Raw genomic sequence first — 14,258 nt, forward strand, 5'->3', positions numbered from 1 at the left:
TATGGTGCCTAATAATTAGACAATGCACATTCTTTTCAAGCAAACGTTTATAAAACTGACTCCATACTAGGCCCTAAAATAAGTCCCAACAAATTCAGAGAATTGGTGTCATTCAGGCCACATTTTATGATGACAGAGAAACTAAATTAAGAGTCAGTAGTGGAGGAATTTCACTGCCTGACCTTGAAACATATCACAAAGCCACAGTGGTCAAAACAGCATGGTACTGGCCTAAAGATAGACACATCAATCAGTGGAATAGAATTGAGAATCCAGAAATAAACCCTCATCTATATAGTCAACTGATTTTTGACAAACCTACCAAGTTAATGTTAACAGGACAAAACGGTCTCTTAAACAAATGGTGCTGGGACAACTGGATATCTATAACCAAAAGTATGAAAGAAGATCCTTATCTCATTCCCTATACAAGAACTAACTCAAAATGGAGAAAAGACCTAAATATAAAAGCCAGGACCATAAAACAACTAGAAGAAAATGTAGGGAAACATCTTCAAGAACTTGTAGTAGGTGGTGGTTTCTGGGACCTACAACCAAAGCATGTGCAATGAAAGAAAAAATAGATAAGTGGGACCGCCTCAAAATTAAGCACTTTTGCACCTCACAGGACTTTGTCAAAAGGGTGAAAAGGCAGCCAACTCAATGGGAGAAAATATTTGGAAATGACATATCTGATATGGGTTTAATATCCAGGATATATAAAGAGATGTTACAACTCAACAATAAAAAGACAAACAACCCAATTAAAAATTGGGCAAAAGACTTGAATAGACATTTGTCCAAAGAAGAAACACAAATGGCAAAAAAACACATGAAGAAATGCTCAACATCACGATTAGGGGAGTACAAATCAAAACTACAATGAGATATCATCTCACACCTATCAAAATGGCCACTATTAAAAAGACAAGAGAACTACAAGTGTTGGAGAGGATGTGGAGAGACAGGAACACTTATCCACTCTTGGTGGGAATGCAGGATGGTGCAGCCACTGTGGAGGACTGTCTGGCAGTTCCTAAAGAAGTTGAATATAGACCCTGCAATACTACTACTGGGTATATACCCAGAAGAATGGAGAACAGCGACTCAAACAGACACCTGCATGCTGATGTTCATAGCGGCATTATTCACAACTGCTAAAAGTTGGAAACAGGCCAGGTGTCCATCAGCAGATGAATAGATAAACAAACTGTGGTGTATTCACATGATGGAGTATTATGAAGCTGTAAGAAGAAATGAAGTCATAAAGCATATGAAAACATGGATGAACCTGGAGGACAGTATGCTGGGTGAAGCAAGCTAGACACAAAAGGACAAATGCTGTATGATTGTGTTACTATGGACCAAATATATTGTGCAACATTGTATGATTCAAAAAATTTTTTATATGTATACAGTACATTTTAAAAAATGTTATATACATAAAATTATACTGTAAGCAAAAGTAATAAAAATATTTTTAAAAATTATATATGTTTGAAATTAAAAACACACACACTTCTAAAACACTTATGCATCAATGAAGAAATAAAAATAAAATGTACAGAACTTAGAACTAAACAAAAATTAAAATAGTACAAATCACAACTTGTGGAGTGAAGAGAAGAAAATATTTTAAGGTAAGTTTATAAGCTTACAAGTTTGTTATTTAAAAGAAAGAACTCAGAAAATGAAAGATAATTATTGAACCTAAGAAGTTAGAAAAGGAAATATAGAGTAAAAGCAAATAAAGTAGAAGGAAAGAGATAACAATGAAAAAAAAAAGAGACATCAACAGCATAGAAAACAAAGCTATAAAAGAAAGAATCTACAAGGCTGAAGTCAGTTCTCTGAAACCTCTAATAATAGATAATCCTGTTAAGACTGATAAAAAAAGAAAGAAAGAAAAGAAGAGAGAAGGAAGGAGGAAGGGAGAGAGTGAAAGGGAGGGAGGAGAGAGAGAGAGAGAGAGAGAGACTGATGTGATAATATTGGAAAAGGAAAGGGGACATAACTACAGATCCAGCAGGTATCTTTTTTCCTTTTTAAAGAATTTTTTGTTGAGCAGATATGTATGTACTTAGATATCTTGGATATATATCTTCCATATATTGTGTGTCTGTGTATATATATGTATATGTATGTGTGTATATATATATCTTGAATATGTTGAATACATATCTTGGATTTTTATGGACACCTGAGTAGTTCTATAACCGTTAGAGAAACTGGAAAGCCATTTAATACCCCACCCCCCCACCCCCACCACCAAAATCCAAACCAGGTGAAGATGTTTTCACAGGTGAGTTCTACCAAACTTTTTTTTCCAGAAGATTTATTTCTCCCCCCCGCCCCCCACTCCCCCCATTGTCTGCTCTGTGTCCATTCACTGTGTGTTCTTCTGTGTCTGCTTGTATTCTCATTAGGTGGCTCTGGGAACTGATCCTGGGACCTTCCAGAGTGGGAGAGAGGCGATTACTCTCTTGCGCCACCTCAGCTCCCTGTTCTGCTGTGTCTTCTTATTTTCTCTCCTCTGCGTCTTTTGTTGCGTCACCTTGCTGTGCCAGCTCTCCATGTCGGCTGGCACTCCTGCGTGGGGCGGCTTTCCTGCACTGGGCGGCATTCCCACGGGGGGGGGGCACTCCTGCATGGGGGGGGGACATTCCCAACGTGCCTGACATTCCACGTGGGCCAGCTTGCCCACACCAGGAGGCCCTGGGCATCGAACCCTGGACCTCCTATATGGAAGACGGGAGCACAATTGGTTGAGCCACAACCCTTTCTCTTACTAAAGTTTCAAGAGCTAGAAAATTTCAGCTTTATATGTCCTCTTCTGGAGAGTAGAACAAGAGGGAGCACCCCGCTCCTGTTGTGAACCCTGCATTACCAAGTGCAGAGGCTGATTTTGTGGAGTGTGAGCTTTATTTAATTGGGGAGTGTCTTCAAGAAAAATAATGCAAAATTATGAATACAAAATTGGCATAAAATTGAATATTTTAGAATTAGGGGGAAAAAAAGCCACAGCAAATTACAAGTTTTATAAAGCTGATGAATACCATAACAAAATTCAGAAAAATAGCATGCTATTTTTATTAAGAAACTGCTTGAACTTCTGTAATAGCTTTTTCCTACTTTTTTTTGGTTACATAGTCTTTCATCACCTCTTTACATGACAGAGTTTATGTTTTATTTTCTACAGCAAGCGTAGAAATTCAATTTTCTGCCTTTGTTGATTGAAAATATCTTTTTGTTGTTGATAATTTGGAAAAGTTTCAGGGCCAGGACTCATTTTCAAAATGTAAAGTTTTGGGATTGTTAATACAATTTTGGAAAAATTCTGTTCTGTTTCTTTGACACAGGAGCTGTGAGATTTGAAGTACCTTTCTGTAAAGGCGCTTCTGGCCACAACCCACAGCCTTGGGGGCGCGGGCCCGAGTGCGGATTCGCACGTGTCTCCACCGCGCCGCCTTGGGGGTGGCTAGGAATGCCGCAGCTCTTCACGGGCGGGGCTGAAAAACGCTCGCGGGCCTCGCTGCGAGGATTCCCAACGCAGCTGCTCCTCAGGCTGGGGCTCCCAGAGGCCTGTGGGCATTCTCACACAGGACAGCACGTGCGATTAGCCGACTGTTACGTTCTGTTTTATTTCCAACAGTTACAAAAATTTATGACTATGGAAACACATCACTAGTGCCCTCCCCCCCCCCCCCCCCCCCCCCCCCCGGCCACGGCTTTGGAAAGGACCCTTGCAAGAGAGTCTAGAGCCCTTTAAAGACAGTGTGAAGACGGTGAGAGGAAGGAGAATTGAAAACAACAGGAGAGAGGAAAATTACAGGCCAGTATCATTTATAGACATGGTTGCAAAAGTCCTCAATAAAATATTAGCAGACGGAATTCAGTAGTATTAAAAAAGATACTGCATGATGTTCATGTTGGGTTCATTCTGATAGTGCAAGAATGTTTAACATTAGAAAAAAATCTATGAATGTCATTCGCCACATTAACTGATTGAAAGAGAGAAGCCATATGATCTACTCAAAAGATGTAGAAAAAGTGTTTGATAAAGCGCTACACTTGTTCACAATTTTAAAAAAAACTCTTATCAAAAGAGAAATCATTTAGAATGTCCTTATGCTGATTAAGGGCCTCACCAAAAACTCCTAGATTAAAGGATGTTCTTAATTACTGAACTTTTGAGATTAGTCGTAAGACAAGGTGTCATCATCACGGTGATGCCCGTTTCTTCCACCATCTTAGTGAAGGTCCTAGCAGTAAGACAAGAAAAAGAAAGAAAAGATACAAGGATTAGACAAGAAATAAAATGGTCCTGATCAGTAGGTGATATGACTGCCTATGCAGGAAAGTCAAAACAATCGGCAAAGTATCAGAAATAGTGCGTTAGGCAAGGTGGCTAGGTACAAAAGAAATCAACGTACAAAAATCCGTTACCTTCTGTGCTAGCAATAAATGGGGAAGGGGAGATACCATTTACAATTGTACTAAAAAGTCTACGGTGCCCAGGAATAAATCTCATAAAAGATACTTCACACATATTTGGAGAAAATGATTAAACTTTATTGAAAGACACCAAAGATGATACGAATAAATGATGTGAGATCTATTTATGGATAAGAAGATGTCTAGTCTCTCCAAACTGTCCAGAGAGACAATGGATTCTGGGCAAAGTCCCACCAGGTCATTACAGTTTTTTAAGATCTTGACAAGATGGTTGCAAAATTTATATGAAAGAGCAAAGGTGTCAGGAATAGCCAGGCACTCTTGAATAAGTATAAGATGTGGGAAGTGTCGAGCCAGAGACCAGCGTTTATTGAAAGCCAGAGTAATTGGAACATTATATTTTCTGTGAAAAGAGAAATGAACTGACCGAAACAATAGACTAGAAAGCTCAGATACCAGTTCATGAAATTTGTAAGCTGTACATAGGACAGGGGTGCCGATCAGCGGTGAAAAGATGTCCCTTCAAATAGGGCCAGGACAACTGGTTATCCACATGAAAAAGAAAAAGACATTTTCACACCATGTCCCCAAATCCCTCATGCCACATCCCCAAATCAATTTCCAATGGATTAAAGACTTAAATATAAAAGGCAAAACATCTTTATGACCTCAAGTTGGCAAAGGATTTTTTAAAATGTAAAAAGTGGTAACACTGAAAGACAAGCTGATAAATATGACTACGCTAATATCAGGAACTTTTCTTACTCACAAGAGAATGACAAGAAAAGCCTGACAAACTAGAGACATCTGTAGCGCAGAAATCCAGCAAAGTATTACTAATATACAGAAAATACAAAGAAGTCCTATGAATCTTAAGGAAAATACAAACAATGCAATAGAAAAATAGGCTCAAGGCATGAACCAGTACTTCATAGAAGAGGAAATCAGATGGTAAATGAGAATAGGTTCATAGTCAGGGCTGTGAAAATTAAGATGCAATGAGATACCATTTTACATTTATTTGATTAGCAAAAATTATGAAGTCCACAAATAGCAAGTATAGGTGAGGATTGTGGGAACCTTGTTGCTGGAAGTGTAAACTGGGTAATTACTTTGTAAAACAACGTTTCTAAATCAACTTTATAAAAGTTTATGGGAAGCAGATGTGGCTCAAGTGATTCAGTTCCCATCTACCACGTGGGAGGCCCCAGGTTTGGTTCCCAGTGCCTCCTAAAGAAGATGAGCAAGACAGCAAGCTGCTGTGATGGGCTGGCGTGACGAGCTGATGCAACAAGATGATGCCACAAGAGACAAAAGGAGGAAAACATAATGAGAGACTCAATCAAGCAGATAGGCGCCTCCCTCCCACATGGGAGGTCCGGGATTTAACATCTGGCGCCTGTTGGAGATTTGGACCCGAAGAGTATTGGGAATGAAAGAAAGAGAAAAAGGAGGGAGGAAACAAAGAGAAAGAACTAATGAGCTGGGATCAGGAGGTCTGCGAGTAATGACTCCTCAGACAACTTTATTTTCTACATGTGGCATTGTATATACTCAAACTATCGAGATAACAAGCAGTGTAACTACACATTAACAAGACTCGTAAATTAAAGAGCTTATCTCAAAGTACAAAGATTCAGAATTCCTGTCAAACTACAAAGTGTGTTTGCTCGTATTTCTCCCTGCCCCGGACAGCTCTATCCTGTTGACTCAAAAAGGCTTAATTGCTGCATTCCTATGTTAAAAGCGTAGCCATGGAAACAGCACGTCTCCCTTTGCGAAACCACCATGCCTCAGTTTCCAACAGGTGCCTCCTAAAAAGAAGACGAGCATATAACGAACAGACACAGCAAGTGCAAACAACAAGGGGGTGGGGAGAAATAAATAAAATAAATCTTAAAAAAAAAAGTTTGTGATGTGGGAGCAGTAGTACACAACATTTTTACTGTGACTCACCGTTGAAAATACATTTTCCATCACCACCTGGAAAATACATTTTCCATCACACACCCATGTGCGTGCACACTTGTGTGCACTCACCCACTCACACACTGGAAACAGAAGTTTCAGGAACCACTGCTGGCCCTCACTGTGAGATGCCCCTTCGGCAGCATTCTCTTCTCCTCCGTGTAAGAGAGCGTGCAGGTCAGAGCCTGCTCCTGTGATTTCACTACCCAGATTTTGAAAACCTTGCCGCAGAGACTCCTGAACACGGGCACCAGAACACAAGCAGAAGGACATTGGGAGCAGCCTTGCTGGTGGCCGCAGAAAAGAGGAAAGCAGTGAAACACCCATGGCCTAAAGGACAGGAAAATGCCCGACAGCATCTTCACACATTACAGCACACCTGAAAACACACGTAAGTGCAGAAGAATATGTACAGTGTGACCAGGTGAAGTTATTTCATGAATCTCGAGAAGAAAACGAGGACGTTCTTGAACTAATCCAGCCCTGTGGGCGTGGGCGCCTTGGATTGGACACGTCAGCAAAGCCGGCCTCGGGCTGAGTCGCCTCCCTCCCGCTGGAGCCGTGTGCAAACCGAGACACAGAGAAAGGAAGCTGCCGTTTTTATCCTGCCAAGTGACAGGGGCCTCGAGGATTGCGAGCAGCCGGGAGCTTACGAACGAGGCCCCCACGGGGCTGGGCTCAAGGCTGAAGGGAGAGCCAGACGCCTGACGCCCACAGCTGAACTCGGGAGCAGCCGAGACTGAGCGAGGAGGCCCCGAAGGAGACAAGCCCTGAGCCCGACGGCCCCGGCGGGGCTCCCGGGGACGCTAAGCCGCGAGGGGACGGCAGGGGCGCGTGGAGATGGCCGCCATCCGCTTCCCCACGCGGGGTCGCCAGCAGCTGCCGTTGGTGAGGAAGCTTCTCCGACGGTGCCTTCCTGTGAATATTTCACGGCCTCAGAACTGTAAGCTTTTACCCCTAAATATGTTTCCGGTTATAAAAGCCAACCCTTTTCTGGTACTTTGTATCCGCAGCCCTGTGGCAAACTAAGACAGACGTACGATATCATTTTTATAAAGCTCAAAAACTGGAAAAGGCCTCTTCCAGGGACACGCATACCCTGAAGAAAGGAAGGAAAGGTAAACGCACAGTGGGGAATGAGTCTCGCAGGCAGAGACAGGGAGTTCAAAAGGGAGGTGGAGGCAGGGGGTAAACAAGTGCTGCCACGTCCTGGGTCTTGGGGTGAAAGGGACGTCACGGGAGCCCACGTTATGGTGTTATTTCGAAACATACGTATATTTTTTAAACTCTTCTGTTTACAACCCTCCCCATTTCAAAGGTCTGCAAAACTCAGTTTTAACATCCTCTCCCAGCTCCCCCAGCACACACACTGACCTGTGGTTATTTATTTATTCACTTTTGATCACGCCAAGCTTGCTCTTACCCCAGGGCCTTTGCACTGGCCATCCCCTCTGCCAAGAATTTTCTCTTTCAGATTCTCGGCCTTAAGCTCTAATGCTACCTCTTCAGAGAGAACTTTCCAATGACCTTGGTTTCAGTGGGGCCCTCAGGTGCCCCCCTCCACCGCCTCTCTAGAGGACAGTGGGGCTTCTGCGGGTTGTTTGCCTTCCAGACACTAATCGCAGGGAGTCCACCTCGAGGGGCGCTTGGGTAGCCCCCTCCAACTTCGGCAGGCATGAGCTTGGTGGCGGGGTGCCCCTGCCTCCCTCCCTGTGCTATCCCAAGCCCAATGCACACACGACACCTGCCGCCAGAGCCGCTGCAGAATGCGCAGGGCCCAGCGCACGCTGAAGATGCGGGGCCCTTGTTCCAAAAGGATCAGGAATTCGGGGGGCCACAGCGGAGCGTTGGGCCAAGCGGGGCCCAGCGGGTGCGGGGAGAGGAGCTGCCCTCTTGGGCCCTGCAGGAACCGGAGCCCAGTGGAGACGCAGCCAGGCTGCGAGCACTTCCCCGCCGAAGGCCCCGCAGCCCGGGGGAGTGGCTGGGTCCCTCGGTCTCCCCTGCCTGTGCCCGAGGCTCTGTGAAGCCAGGGCCGGCTATTCCCATGGCTGGAGTCCAGGCCCTGCCCCTCTCAAGCCGTGCGATCTGGGGTACGGTGCTGGCACGGCCCCTCTCCAAGTCTCGGCTTCCTCCTCTGTAAGGTGGGGTCATGGACGTACCCGTCTCGGAGGATGGTTGGGGGGAAAGAGGTAAGACGGGTGCTCAGAGAGGGGTGAGGCTGGGGGGGGGGTTGCAACTCCTATGATGTGCCCGTCCCATGTCCTTGGCCCCAGAGGGGCCCTCAGTCCAGCAGGAGGAGCTCTCGGGTCACGGCTTGCACGACCTTGACCACCCGTCTGGGGTTATTTGTGTCCCACATCAGACACGCTGGGTCCTAAACCCCAGCGCCCTCGGGGTGCTGCTCCTCGGGGCCGGGGTCTGGGAAGAGGGGTTCCTTGAGATGAGGTCGCCCCGAGCTGGAGGAGGGGCTGACCCCGTAAGCCCGGGCTCTTCTTCAGGAGGGCACGTTTAGACACAGAGGGCCGGCCACGTGCAGAGGCAGGGGCCAGGCCATGGCAGCAGCCAAGGGACGCCGCGGGTGGCCGGTCACCGCCAGACCCCGGGCGGGGAGCCCGGCCCGCTGGCACCCTGTGTTTGGGCTTCGGGCCTCCTCAGCCGTGGGACCACGAATGCCCCCGACTCTGCGGCGCTCTGTCCGGGCAGCCCTGGCCAGCGGAGCCCCTGGACCCCTCCCAGCCTCAGCCTGGGTCTGGGGTCCCCACCCTTCATGCCTGGTGCCGGGAGCGGGCACCCAATGACAGGTGGCGGCAGCGAGGTGGGCTCGGGCCTGCGGGGGCTGGAGCAGCCCTGGCTGTTCACCACTGTCCTGATGAGGGGGTGAGGCGGGGGGGCTCTTCCACGCAGCCCCGCTTCCCTGAGGTTAATGAGTTCAGGTTGGGTTTCTAACTCCTGAAAAGAAATTTTAGTGGAGGCAATTACTGCTGTGATTCAGCGTCACCTCTGCCGGGCGCTGGGGCAGGCGTGGGAGAGGCTCAAGAGGCTCACCGTGCGGCCCCAGATGAGTCATCCCCGAGCAGGGGTGAGCGCGGAGGGTGCCCTGGGGGGGGCCTTCTAGTGCGGGACACCCTGGAGCACAGCTGTCACGTGCAGGGCAGGGGTGGGAGCATGGTGGGTGCTCCCTGCCCCGGGCCCCCAGTGGGGAGACAGTGGTCAAAGAATCTCACGGAGGGAAGCGGACTTGGCTCAACAAAGAGCATCCGGGGAAATGGACTTTGGCCCAGTGGTTAGGGCGTCCGTCTACCACATGGGAGGTCCGCGGTTCAAACCCCGGGCCTCCTTGACCCGTGTGGAGCTGGCCATGCGCAGTGCTGATGCGTGCAAGGAGTGCCGTGCCATGCAAGGGTGTCCCCCGCGTAGGGGAGCCCCACGCGCAAGGAGTGCGCCCGTGAGGAAAGCCGCCCAGTGTGAAAAGAAAGAGCAGCCTGCCCAGGAATGGCGCCGCCCACACTTCCCGTGCCGCTGACGACAACAGAAGCGGACAAAGAAACAAGACACAGCAAATAGACACCAAGAACAGACAACCAGGGGAGGGGGGAAATTAAATAAATAAATAAACTTAAAAAAAAAAAAAAAAAGCATCCGCCTACCACGTGGGAGGTCCAGGGTTCAAACCCAGGGCCTCCTGACCTGCGTGGTGAGCTGGCCCACTGCGCAGCGCCGATGCACAAGCAGTGCGCCCCGTAAGGAGAGCCGCCCAGCGGGAAAAAAGTGCAGCCTGCCCAGGAGTGGCGCCGCACACACGGAGAGCTGACGCAGCAAGATGATGCAACAAAAAGACACAGATTCCTGGTGCTGCTGACGAGAATGCCAGCGGACACAGAAGAACATACAGTGAATGGACACAGAGCAGACAACTTGGGGAGGCAGGGGAGAGAAATAAAAAATAAATCTTAAAAAAAAAAAAAGAATCTCATGGATGCAAGTACAATGACATATATTAACACATCCAGTGGAGATGAAGAACAGGTTCTTTTGAGAAAGAACAGCACGGGGGGGGGGGGCGGCCTGGGGTTGGGGGCTCGAGGGCAGGGACTCTGGGAAGTGACGTGTGAAGAATGGGGAGGAGCTGGTCAGGCTGCGCCAGTAAGGGCCAGGGAAAGCGCGTGCAAAGGCCCTGGGTGGGACTGAGCTTGGATATCAGAGGAAGAGTTGGAGAGGTGCCTGGTGGGGGCTCTGGAAGGAAGCAAGGGCAGGAGAGGACCTGGGGCTGGGGTGGGGTGCCCAAGGGTGGCTGAGGGCTGTGGAGAAAGAAAAGGTAAGTTGCCTAAACAATGCAAAAAAAGAAAATTCAGGATGGGACTTTGCAAACTTCTGCTAAAATGTCTGCCCTCGTAGAGCCAGCCTCGTCACTTGGTCCCATCTGGGAGTGAGGCTGTGTAGGGGCAAGTTTGAAACAGAAAGGCTCCGGCGTGGCTATTCCAGGTGCTGCGTGGCACAGCCTCTGGGAGGAAGTGACAGGTGGAGGTGGCTGAGTAGGACGTGCCTGGGGCCGCCTGGGCTGTGCCCACAGGCCCAGATGTGCGTTTGGGAGAAGGACGCTGGAGCCTCAGGCCTGGCGGAGCCCCCTGGGGAGTGGGTGGTCTCTGTGGAACGTCCTGGGGTGGGGGTGGGGTGTGCTACGCCTTCAGGTCGGGGAGGGGACTGCCGGGAGGGTGCAGGGAACTGATTGAAATGCAGGGGTAACTGTCGGCAGAGAGGGCCCAGGGCCAGGATGGGGCGCCCCTCTGAAGCTGAGCTGGACCAGGTCCAGGCCAGCAGCCATGGCTGGCCGCTGACCGAGTGTGGCAAGGCCAGTGCAAACTGAGGGACTGAGCTGTTGCATTGTCATGAGCTTTTAATGCCAGCTGAGCTTTAGGTTCCTGGGAAAGCCGTGAGGACAGCACAGAGCTGCGTCTGTTCGCTCAATCCTCCGCCCCAGCTCTTGTTACCATCAAGGACCTACATGGACACATTATCATCGCTAATGCCCGACTTCCTTCAGAACGCCTTAGTGTTTACCTAATGTCCTCTTTAGGAGGAACAAACAAATTTGTTTTCATTTTATTTTATTTTACGAGGTACCGGAGATCGAACCTGGGACCTCATACGTAGGAAGCAGGTGCTCAACCACTTGAGCTACAGCTGCTCCCCAGGCACTGAATTTTTAATGTTATTTGATTTGACCTCGTTTAAATTTAAAAACTAATACGGAACACATTTAAATTTCAAATTTAAGATTAAAAGTTATACTTGAACACAAGGGCTGCGTTCATAATTTTAAGTATGTTTGGAACAACGTGGGTAAGTGCAGGTCCTTTTTCAACGGTACGTGTTATTGAGGCTAAATTACAGATCACGTATTTCCCATGAGAATTTCGCGTCTGAAGTGTGATGTGCTGTAAGGGCAAAACGCACACCAGATTTTGAAGACTTAGTGCGGAAAAGGCAATGTAAACAGTCTTGATAAATTTTAAATACTGATTACAGGCTGAAGTAAGATTTTCGCTTATGTTCAGGTAATTAAAATAGAGCATTAAAATGCACTTCACCTCTTATAGAAAGTTTTAAATGGCCCGAGCGGCTCACCCACCACTGCCACCTGGACAGTACTCATCTACGGGCGAAAGCCCCGGAAGGAACCGTGCGAGGGGCAGGAGCAAGCCCACATGAAGCAGGTGTTTCCAAGAGCAGAGGCGAGGGAGAGCTGGGCGGTCCAGACCTGGAGCGGCCCTCAGTTTCCCCCAGCCTGCAGGAAGCACCCCCCCTGTCGGCGGGCAGGGCGGGGTGCGCGCAGAGGGGCCTGGAATTCCTCTGTAGGGAGGGAGGTCTGGGGAAACATTTGGTGGCTCTTGGTGGGGGCAGAAGTCCTGCCAGGCGGTGCCAAGGACGCAGGGGGCTGTCGTGAGGATTAACTGAGGGATGCTGGAAGGGGTGAGACGAGATGATGATAATCTCTGCAAAACTGCTTAGCACCCCCGGGCCAGAGGGTGACGGCGGCAGAGGGTGAGTGCAAGGGCAGGCGGCAGTGGGAGAGGAGCCGAGGAGGTCTGGGCTGGAGGTGGGAGCAGGGAGGCAGGCCGGCGGCAGGTGCAGGGGGACATGGTGGACCGCGGGGGGCGATGGAGGTGAGGAGGCCCCTGGGGCGGCACCTGGCAGATGCAGGCTCGGGGCCCCAGCCCGGGCTGTCTTCCCACCCACCCTGGGGGGGAGCACCCTTCACCCCCCCCATTTTATAGAGGAGGCGGAGCCTGCACTGAACTTGCCGCAGGAGGGAGGCGGGACCCTGTTTGGCTACCACGAACATATTCTCATAAAAAAAAAAAACTAAATAAGGGCCAGTGGAATTCCCCTTATCCCACCTCTCAATCGCCCTCCCCGCCCCCCAGCAGCGCAGGGTGTAACCGAGGCACCTCATTATCAATTTAAGGATTTTCTAGACCTTTTTCTACGGAGGCAGAGGCATGCATACACGTTTGGGGAGGGAACAGGCTGTTTTCTAAACACAATTTACATACCTGTTATGGTCAGAAAACTGGCTAATGAAAATTACGTTTCAAAATAGACCAAGGCGTTCTTTGTGCTAAGTATGGTGTCCTTTGTCTCATTTGCAATGGAAAAGTCCCTTGTTTCATTGAAAAAAAACCCAAACACATTATTAAGAGGCCTTACAATACAAACCACCTTTTCCAACTCAATAGCGTCCAAGGTCAGCCAAGCAAAGACGATGCAAACCAGCGTCAGGATCGGCCTGCTCAGTAACGACGTGACAGCCCTAGATCCGCTGCTGCAGCAGGGCTGAAATTTTAGCCTCCAAAATGAACTTCAGTGACGGGGACCCTGCTAAGGATGCCGAACCGCGCTTCGGATGTCGCATTTCCTGATTAACAAGGATATAAGTTGTTGAAGGAAATAAAAGGGAGAGGGGGCTTCCCGTTAACACTCTTTGTTTCCTGAACTTGCCCTTGTGCAACAAGGAAGGCGTCGGTGGGGGCGGACACGGCCTCCCGGCGCCAGGAATCGGGGGTCAAGTGTGCGAGGCCGGGGGGGCTGAGGGAGGAGGGCCCCGCCTGGCCCCCGAGTTCTGTCTGGGCCTGGAGACCGGCTGGGCCTCGGCCCCCACGCAAGCCCCCCTGGGTGCAGGTCCCCAGCTGCTCCTGGACGTGCCTGCTCCTGCCTCGTGCAAAAGCCCCTGTCCTGGGCGGCTCAAGCCCGCTGGCCACCCCGTGCTCGCCGCCTCCTCGTGGGTGTCGCCTGCTGGCCACTGGCCACAGCTCCAGGCTTCTGAGGCCACTGCTCTCTGCCTCTCTCCTGGAGTCTCTTCTCTGTCCTGTGTCCAGCTGGATGACCAGGACACTCGGGCTCACAGCCTTCCAGCTCTGCCACTCACTTGATCATTAGGGCCTAATTCTGGCTGCTGGACAAAAGGACAACGGCAGAAGCTGGGGGGTGGGTGTTATTTCTCCTGCGGGCTCTGCCGGGCCCCCTCCCGGGGCAGCACCTTTGTCTGCAGGTCCAACTTGGCCCCCACCTGGTCTGCATTCCTGCCAGGGGCAGAGCGGGGGGGGGCGGGCATGCCTTCCTCTGGGTTCCCCGCGGCGCGCCTGCCCCTGAGCACACCGGCCAAGGAAAGGTTCTAGAACAGCTGGAGAGAAGGGAGAGTGGCTGGCAGTGTCCAGCACCCACGCCAGTGTCCTACACCCACGCCACGCCTTGCCGGCAGAAGGCGTTTTCTCCTTACCACCCCCTTGGCTCCAGTTTCTCAAGCTTGTACCAATCAGACTCCCAGCCATGACCTC

At 49.7% G+C, this 14,258-nt stretch overlaps 1 protein-coding gene across 1 annotated transcript in view; it reads right to left on the reverse strand.

Annotated features, from left to right (window-relative positions):
- APCDD1L (APC down-regulated 1 like) overlaps positions 1 to 14,258 on the reverse strand; it is a 52,206-nt gene that overhangs the window by 24,428 nt on the left and 13,520 nt on the right.

Source organism: Dasypus novemcinctus, chromosome 24, assembly GCF_030445035.2.
Source record: "Dasypus novemcinctus isolate mDasNov1 chromosome 24, mDasNov1.1.hap2, whole genome shotgun sequence".
Lineage (NCBI taxonomy): Eukaryota > Metazoa > Chordata > Mammalia > Cingulata > Dasypodidae > Dasypus > Dasypus novemcinctus.